The sequence below is a fragment of the Drosophila simulans genome, chromosome 2R (assembly GCF_016746395.2).
Source record: "Drosophila simulans strain w501 chromosome 2R, Prin_Dsim_3.1, whole genome shotgun sequence".
Lineage (NCBI taxonomy): Eukaryota > Metazoa > Arthropoda > Insecta > Diptera > Drosophilidae > Drosophila > Drosophila simulans.
The window spans coordinates 964,538-974,171 of record NC_052521.2 but is presented as its reverse complement, the minus strand read 5'-3'; positions in this window follow the sequence as shown (position 1 = coordinate 974,171).

Genomic DNA, 9,634 nt, shown 5'->3' with positions numbered 1-9,634 from the left:
GACCCTTGTCAAAGGAGATCGGGTAATGAGATCCCTCGGTTGCCTTCTATTCTCCTTGGTCTGTTTAGAGCGCTGGCCAGCCGATTTCTGTGGCGCTCCAGCCTGTCATGATATCTGCTCGAGTGCTGGTTTATTTCGTCAAATACCGTTGCGAGTTTCAGGTCACTGTGCAGGGTGGTGTTTCGAACAAACCACTCGCAGCCGGTGATAAGTCTTGCTACCTTATTTTGAATAGCCTGGATTCTTTTGATTTGGCTGTCGCATGCCAAGCCCCAGATTTGGCACCCATACTTCCAGTTTGGTGCTAAGATCTGTTTGTAAATTGCCAGCTTGTTGGATAGCGACAATTTACTGCGCGAACAAAGTAGCCAGTAGTGCTTCTCCAACTTAGCACGTAGGCGCGTTCTGATGTCGGTCACATGCTTGGAAAATGTGAGTCTGCGATCCAGAAGCACTCCAACGTACTTTGCTGCGTTCGGCTGTGGTACGGGGGCTTCCTCGATCTAGACGGGCGGTGGTGTTCTCCGCTTTAAAGTAAAGCAAACGTTGTTGGATTTACTGCTATTGATGCCAATGTTCCAACGTCTTGCCCATTTCGAGAACCGGTATGCAAAGTCCTGGATACCATCGGCTGCGTCGTGCTCGCATCGGGACTTGTAGGTGACGCACACGTCATAGGCAAATGTGGCCAACATTGATTTCCCGTAAAGGCTAACATCCGGCTGCGGCATGTCGTGGCTATACAGGCAGTACAGCAGGGGGACACTACCTTGTGGAACATCAGCTGCCACTTTGTGCTCGGTGGAAATTGCTGAATGAAAGCGCACAGCGAACCTCCTTCCTTCCAGGTACGATTTTAGCAACCCAAAATATGGAACAGGCAGCGTCTGCTTGATTTTCAGTTGGAGTCCAATGTGCCACACTCGATCAAACGCTTCTCGAGTGTCCAAGAAGAGGCTGTTACAATATTCCTTACTGTCGTAGGCAGTCAGAATTTGCTTGACGACAGGATGGAGCTGCTCGACAGTATAGTGGCCAGCACGAAAACCGAACTGGTGCTCAGGGGTAATCCCCTAGTCTTCCATAATTCCATAAGTTTGTGGATCTTGGAGATTATCCCGAGCTTCCACTGATAAGGGAAGTATTGCAACCTCACAATAGCGTTGAAAACCAACGTTATGTAGAGGATCGCTTGTCTGGGCAGGGCCTTCAATGTGGCGTTGCAGATAACGTTATGTCCTGGTGCTTTGTTGTTACTCTGGCGCACAATGACTTCGGCTACCTTACAGGGTTCAAACGGAGTGATTGGCATATCCATTTGAAGCGCTTGGTTCAGCTCCTTCTGAGTTTCTTCAACCTGTTGCAGGCTGGCAAGCTTGAATGGTTGAAATCGCTCGGCGAGGTGCGCAGCGAATACCTCCGATTGTCCCAAGTCGGTCCGAAACCATGTCCCGTTGCTATCGACTAGAGGCGCCTTCCTCGTGCAACGCCTTTTGATTGCGCGCGTGGCCTTCCACAGCGAATGCGTCGCTTCGCTTTCGACTCCAGTATTGGCAAGCCTTTCGTCGAACCATGCGGCTTTGTGCAGCACCAACGCGCATCGGAGCCTACTCTCCAACGGGTGCCGAGACCTCATCCACCTAGTGCGTAAGCGCCTCTTCTCAGCTATAAGCAGCAGGATCTCCCTGGGTATTGGGATTCGATCTGCCGCGGGCTGCCGAGATATTCTGCGAGTTGCCAATCAGCTGCTGACTTGATATTGTTGGTGAGCAGTTCGATAGCACCATCAACGTCCTGTCCAGAGGTTAAGGCAGTGTTGAGGCGCAGTGTGGACTCCAGCGTACTAACCTCCAGGTTAGTACGCCTAGTGATAAGTCGCTCCATCTTAGGGTAGGATATTGCCCCCGCATACTGCGTAGTTACCAGAGGCAGGTGGTCGGAGCTAAGCTCAACAACCGCACTTATGCTAGCGTGGATGCCCAGCACACCCTTTGTTAGTGCAAAATCGATGTACCCTGGTGAGCCTCTACTGCCGTACGGGTATCTTGTTGGTCCTCCTGTTGCTAGCGAGTCCACCTCCGAATTTAGGACGAGATTCGCTAATGCAATGCCTCTTTGGTTGCTCCTTCCCGCACCCCAGAGCCAGTGGGACGCGTTCCAATCGCCTGCAACAATGAACTTCATCTGGAACTCTTCCAAAATGTCCTTAAACTCGTCCGTACTCCATGCAAATCTCGGTGGGCAGTAGACCGCTCCAAAGCTTATAGGACCAAGTGCCGTTTCAATAACCGCCGGCGCAAGTTGCACCTTGGCAGTGGCTATTGGTGTTAGCGGAAAGTGGGCAAGGCTAGATTTGATTAAGATAGCTGCTCCGCCTTTGGCGTTGCCACCACTCGGATCATTGGAAGTGTAGGCTACAAATCCGAATAACTTAGGCGTCTCTGCCCCCTTGCAGTGTGTCTCGCTGAGCAGTAATACATCGATTTCGTGACGTCGCAGGAAGCACTCTACTTCAGGCAACTTCGTGGATACGCCGTCGGCGTTCCACACTAGGATGCGCAGCGGCATCATTATGGCGCTTGACGCGCTTGGAGAGCAGTGAGCAGATTGATAATCTGCCCCTGCTGCTGTGACTGTTGTTGCTGTTGCTTCATCATCAGCATCATTAATTCCATCTGCTTCTCTTGAATAGAGCGCAAAGAATTAATGTTTTTTATTAAGAGTCTGCAGGATGGCTTCAATGCTGCTGCTAGCATCCGTCGAGCGCTGAAGTGTACCCCTAGACGTCCTTGTCCGGCTGCGGCTCCTTTGACGACTGGGACTTGCATCATTGGGCTGTTGCTGTTGCTTCTGTTGTTGGTGCGTCAGGCTCAGTGGTTGCTTGTGGTGAATGAACCCTCTAGCCACATCTGCATAAGATATTCCGCCTCAAGAAGAGAGGATCTCCTTACCTCCAGCTAAGCCCCGTGAAGTTGGTCGCTCGCTTAGAAGTAAGCGTTCTTCCAGCCACTCCACTTCTGGGTCTGGATCGCTGCAGGAACGCTTGTAGCTTGCTGCAACCTTTATAGTTTGCAGGATGCTGACCGCCACAGTTGTAGCAAGTGCACAGCTCGATGCGTGGCCTAGTACAGTCCTTGGCTGGGTGTTCGCCGGCACATTTTACACAAATGTGGGCCTAACGGCAGTATTTGGCTGTGTGGCCAAACTGCTGACAACAATGGCACTGGACAATAGCGTTACGCTTGCGGAGAGGCTCAATAAGTACTCTCATATGACATAGTGCCTTTACCTCATTGTAAAGGTGCCTCTCCTCATTGTTTGTCGCAGCAGCAATGTTCAGGAAGAACATGTTGACTGGCGACGCTTTTGAGGTACCTTGTTCGTTTCGCCTTACATTGTAAGCATAATTATTTTGTACGGCACCTCATCTGCGCCTTTTTATCGGCTCTTATCTTAAATATGTATCCAATGTCGTCTCTCTCCCTCTCCAAACATATGCAGGAACGACGCTGAGCTCACAAAAAGTCGGACAGCGCACAACCCGAAGAAGAAGATCGTCGAACTCCTACAGCCGGCCACGTTGGTAATTAAACCTCCACACCCTTACATATAATATACACCCAACGTAAATACATTTTTGCATAATATTTTTGCATTAAAAGTCAAAAATAAAATTTATTTTCACTGTGCAAACAATTTTTTGACAAACGGTACCGAATCCACGACTCAAGAACATGCTCAAATTTATCAAACATACACGGAAATAATAAACAAATAGAATCCATACAAATTACACAAAAATTAACAAACGTACAATTTAAATAAAATAATATCAGCCGTCTCTGAAAAAAAATTTTATCGGACGCCAAGCATCCGGTTGGTAATATAAATGTATCAAAGCTAAATTAATTTTTGTCGAATTAAAATATTCGGCCTCACAATAACTTGAGTCTGTTACCCAGCTAGTGGCCTTATGATATTCTCGTTCTCATAAAGGGAAAATAAAAGCGGGCTGGGTGGTGATAGCGGGGAAGAGCCAGAAAAGCTCCAAAGAGACACCATTAACAAAGCCCAACTCGAAGCGTTTATTTAGACAGAATTAAATAATCAAGAACAGAATTTCCACGCTAATGGAAACATGAACCTTGTTTGGCTACTTAAAAAATATATTACACTACAAGAACAAGAGAGATTGCTATAGTCGAGTTGCCAGACCAAAGATACTAGAATAACAAGATGCGTCCTAACGGCCATACATTAGTTTTGCACTATGCAGACACTTTTTCGGTGACGGCCAAAATTGCCCTCTGTCCGCTCGCTTACGCTGAGAGCGTAAGAAATCGTATAATAGGATTTGCTTGCTTGTGCGAGGAAAAACAACAGACGAGAACACCTCTAGAGCCACGCCGAAAAAATTATGTCCCAAAAAACCGTAAGACGTTACGCATCTTGTTATTTCGACTCAGCTAGTGTGAATGCTAACTCCAAACTTTTTTTTCTGGGATATTGATAGATATTGGGGAAAACAATTTTTTTTTTAAATCTTATTAATTGGAATTAAACAAGTTTACTGTCACCTATTTGGCAGCTTTACCAGGTTTTACATACAATTCTACAGCATATTCTATATTCTGCATATTCTATACATTCTATATTGGTAGGCATACCAATATATATGTCGGAGCCCAATTATTACTCGCCATTTCACGCATTCCATTGGAACTGCTTTCAAAGATATTGGCCTTCTCCTGACTGGAGCCGCACCAACCACCAGCCGGATTTCTAATGGGAGCCTTTGGAATAACTTGTCTTTTAAGGTTATTCGTGAGTTTCCACAGCAAGTAGTTAGTCGATGCATTAGGACTTGCATTTTCCAGCATTTGGTCAAAGTTTGTTAAGACGATTTGATAACCTTTTGTAAATGTTGTGGGCGCGTGCGTCTCCTGTTCTGGAAAATTCTCGTCTAGCTCTTCGTTTGAGATGTATGAGAACTGAAGCGTTTTGTGGAAGTATATTGCGTCTATTCTGGGTAGGAGAACTTCTGCTTCCTGGTGTAGCAAGTGTCGCAGCCACGTGAATTTTTGTCCATGAACATCACTATAGCATCTTCGATGTCTTCTGGATAATTTATGTCCATGTTTAGGTTAATACTCTGTCTAGGACATTCCTAAATGTTTCGACAGAGGAGACGGGAGCTAGTAAGGATTTCTTTCTGGCTTTATATTGGGGAGTGTGGCTTAATGTTGCTACTATAGGTAGGTGATCTGAAGACAGATCGTATTTTGTTTCAATTGAAAGTTTATTTATTGGCACCCCATTTACGACAATGAAGTCCAAAGCTGTTGGCGTCAGTCTAGTGTTAGATGAGTAAAAGGTAGGTTCACCTGTAGCTAGAACTTCGCTAGAACTAGTTATGATGGCCTCTTGTAGTCGTTTTCCTCGACTGCATGCCCTTAGGTTGCCCCACCATTGGTGCTTAGCATTGTAATCCCCTCCTGCTATACACTTGGGGCCCAATGTGATCATTAGCTGATCAAAGTCGGCTTTAGTCCAACGCTTATTTGGAGGAAGATACAGAGAAGCTATTTTGATAATACCACCACTCGTTGGTACATCGAGACTGGGGACTTGTAAATCAGTGCGCATTGTTGATTTATTTTGACAGTGGCGAATATTGGCTTTTATGAAGATTGCAGAACCGTCTTTGGCGGTGTTACTTGGATGATTGGCATAATATTGTTCATAGCCAGGAGTGTATACTTTTAGTCCAGGGCGCATATGAGTTTCAGTAATTAGCATGATGTCTATAGAGTGGGCAATAAAAAAAAGTCGAAGTTCTTCATTCTTCTGTACTAATCCTCTTGCGTTCCATAATCCGATTTTAAGATATAAGACTATCATTTTTTAGAAATCAGAACGTGGACTAGGTCACGAAAAAATTTGTTGGACTCAATTGTTTCCATGACTAATTTAAAAAGTTGATCCAGTCTGGCGTTAATGTCCAAGATTGCCTTCTCAAAAGTGGCAAGGTTCCTGTTAGAGTTGTATTGCTACCCAGTATTTAGAGTGATTGTGTTCTTAGCAGGAACGCTGTAGTTGTTTTCAGCTTTAGTTCTTGTTATGTCAGCATAGGAAATTCCATTTCTGACAGCTGACGACGACGCGTATTGTACATGGCGGATTTCATTATTTCTGTTAATGGTGTAGTTGGGTGCTCTAGGCCCTGGCTTTAATTTGTTACTCAATTCTATTCTGACTTTGCAGCCTTTAAAACTGGCAGGGTGATTCTCCATGCAGTTTGCACATACGTATTGATTGTTTAGGTGTGTCTCACATGATTTAGAACCGGTAGGATACTCACCCGCACAATTCCCGCAAACTGGTCTTAAATGACAGCGATTGCGGGTGTGGCCAAAATTTTGGCAATTGTAACATTGAGCTATGTCCTTGTTGCGAGTAGCCTTCTCCACTGTAACCCTGTGCCTTCCAATACGGCTTACTTTTAGAGACTCGGCCACATTCGGAGTCGGCTTAAGATTGACAAAGAACAGATTTTGTCTAGTTTGTGCATTAATGGCTTCTTCGTCGTCGTTCCCACCAGCCAAGATTTCATTCCAGCCAGGCTTCCTTGGGGAGTAGATGTTCAGAACAACGAAGCCTTTGTCTGTGAAGTAGCGCTCTATTTCTTCTCTTGGGACAGTTGAGTGTATGTTCTTCAGCACCAGCCTATATGGTTTTTCCTCACGGAGTTGATGATGCCAAAACTGGCAATTCAGGGCAGTCAAGTTACGAACCAAACTTCTGAATGACGTTGCATCTGCTGTGTGTAGAGATTCCTGCTCTGGAAGTACGTATGTCATATTTATCTTCAGAGATTACCTGGTTGAGGGTGCTTTCTAGCTTACTGATACTGTTAACATTAGGAACACATATTGGAGGAGGTTTTGGAGCTGCCGTTTGACGCGGCTGGTCAATATTTGAGTTGTCAGCGCTAAATTCAATTGATTCCTCATCAGTTTCCATATCTTCGGTAAGGCTTATTTCTTCAGCTAAAGGTACGAAACGGTTGTTGCACAGACTTGTTGAGGGCGAAGCTTGTTTTGTTTTTCCCGTAGACGCACGGGAAATGGTTTCTTTGCTTTTTCAATATTGTAGGATCTTTTCCAGAATCGGTAGGGTTCCGCTTCCTGCGTCCAGAAGGGGGGATGGTCTGAAACAAGCACCCCAGACGGGGAACCCCTGGAACCTGTGGACGCTTATTACAGAGGAATTAACTGAAGCAGTTCTTGTCGAAGCTCCGACAGTGTATGTTGTTGTTGAACAAACAAGAGAAGTGGTAACTGTATTTGTTACTGTTGAAGCAGAGCTGGTTTTACCAAGACTTGCTTGTGAAAGGTCAAAAGAATGGTATTGCCTTGAGGCAATCATGGCTCGTATCTCTGCTGGAGTATGTCCAGCGATTTTCTTCATCTTCTCGAATCCGTCCAGCTCTTCCGAGAGCGGCGGATTAAAAGGTGTGTTTTTATCCATTTAATAATTAACTAAATTTTCCACTCGGAAAAATTAGAAATCATTTTCTTATCTCTCGCCGGCCTGTGCGTTAACAACAGGCACGTTGCTTGTTGCCTCCCTTGTGCGGCTACCACGTGGTGAGGGGCCCAATGGGCAGAGAATGCAAGTTTATCGCACCTTATCCACTGTTGTTTGTTGTTGTCCATATGCCGACTCTGCAAGGCAGATTCCACAGTTTAGAATGCGTGCTGTTTTGCACAACAACGAATGTAGGTTTGCGACTTAATGTTAAAGTGATTTATAATCTTATTTTCGAAATTTTTTATTTGATTAAAAATTATTTTTAGAGTATGAATTTTTTCTTTTTTGACAATCATCTTTTGCTGTGCTGACACGATTGAACTGGAGAAATAAAATGAAAAAAAAAATTAAAATATGTTTAAAAGCGTTTTGTAGGTGAAAGGAGGGGCGTGGCCACAGTGTTTTTGGTATGCAGATAAAAATAGGCAAGACAAACAATGAAACGAAGAAAAATCTAAACATTTTTCGAAAGTGAGTGGGCGGGGCAAAAAGTTTTATGGCAAATCGGTAGACAAGACTTATAAAATGATGAAAAAATAAAACAATTTTTAAAAAAATATTTAGATTTTAGGGCGTTAATAATATTATGAAAAAATATTAAACAATTTTTCAAATATGTGGACGTCAGTTTTGGGCGGTTTTAAATTAAAAATTAAAATTTTTTGCCAAATCGATAGAAATTTACAAACTAAGAAAAATATTAAAATATATCAACACATATTTTTAGGGCGGTAATTGAAAAATTATGGAGAAATATGGATACTATTGTTGTCTCTTTTAAAAATGTTGAATATATAATGAACATATATGTATAATGAACAACGATGTATGTATGTAAGAATCACTCAATTACTTGTGTACCCAAACACTCAAGTCGCCTGCGAGCAACGGTTAATTCCTTTTTGAGTGTTTTCGCTACCAATCGGCGATCACTCTTTGTTCGCATATTTTGACGCTGCCTGTGTGCAGCAAGTATACATAATTTGAATTCAGTTACCAATAAACTTCTGCGCTGTAAACACGTTTAATAAAAAACATATCCCGCCTGGTTTAAAATGTTGAGTTAATAATCCTTTTTATTAGCCTTTCTAAAAAAAATAAGATTTTTATGATAGCGCATTCAAGCAATTTAAATAATAGTCCTTAAAAAATTTTGGCAGCGATGCGCAGGCTTTGGGTACGAACAGGCAGGCGAGAGTACAAGAGATCGCGAAAGAGGGGAGCCTAGCTGCTCACGCAGCTTATCTGCACAGATAGAGCTGAGGTGCCATGGACTAATTGTAATCCGCGTAATTATTGGAAGTGTTTCTTGCAACGACTTCCTTAAGGGAAAGCAGATACAGCTTATTCACTGCTCGCTTTGTCAATCCGGTTGGTGTCCTCAGCGCAGCAACTCGGGCGACTCCATCTCTTCCAGGCAGCAGCTCAATGACTCTCTCTAACGGCCACTTCAGAGGCGGCAAGTTTTCATAATTAACGAGAACCACGTCATCCACAACTAACCCAGGCTTGGGAGTGCACCACTTCGATCGTTAATGCAGTACGGTTAAATATTCTTCCTTCCACCGGTAACAAAAAACGCAGTTAGGCGATGCGCTGCTATCTTAGCGATTGACGTTTAAATTTGTTACATCTGGTTCGATAAATGATGAAGGCGGGTCACCTTTCAAAAAATTTGCCAGAGTTAAAACATCAGGATCGGCAGGGTTTTCTGGAAGTGATACTAAAGGTCGAGAACTAACTACCGCAGATATGGCAAGGAATGGATCTCAGGGCATCGAAAGTCAAAATGGAAGAGCCCACAGCAAAGTAAAAGTGAGTTGGTGCCAGTCACTTCAAACACATGAGATCCATCGAGACGCACCTTTGGCAGATCCGCCACTTTGAACGTCAGTCACAGTAAGCCCAGGCCGAATGCGCTTGCATAACTTTTGAATGTAACGTACGCTGCAAAGCAGCATATGAATTCGCATATTTGGAGAATGGAACAATATCAGTGTATGGAGATTTTATAAGCAAGACCCTTCGACGAAGTTCCAGC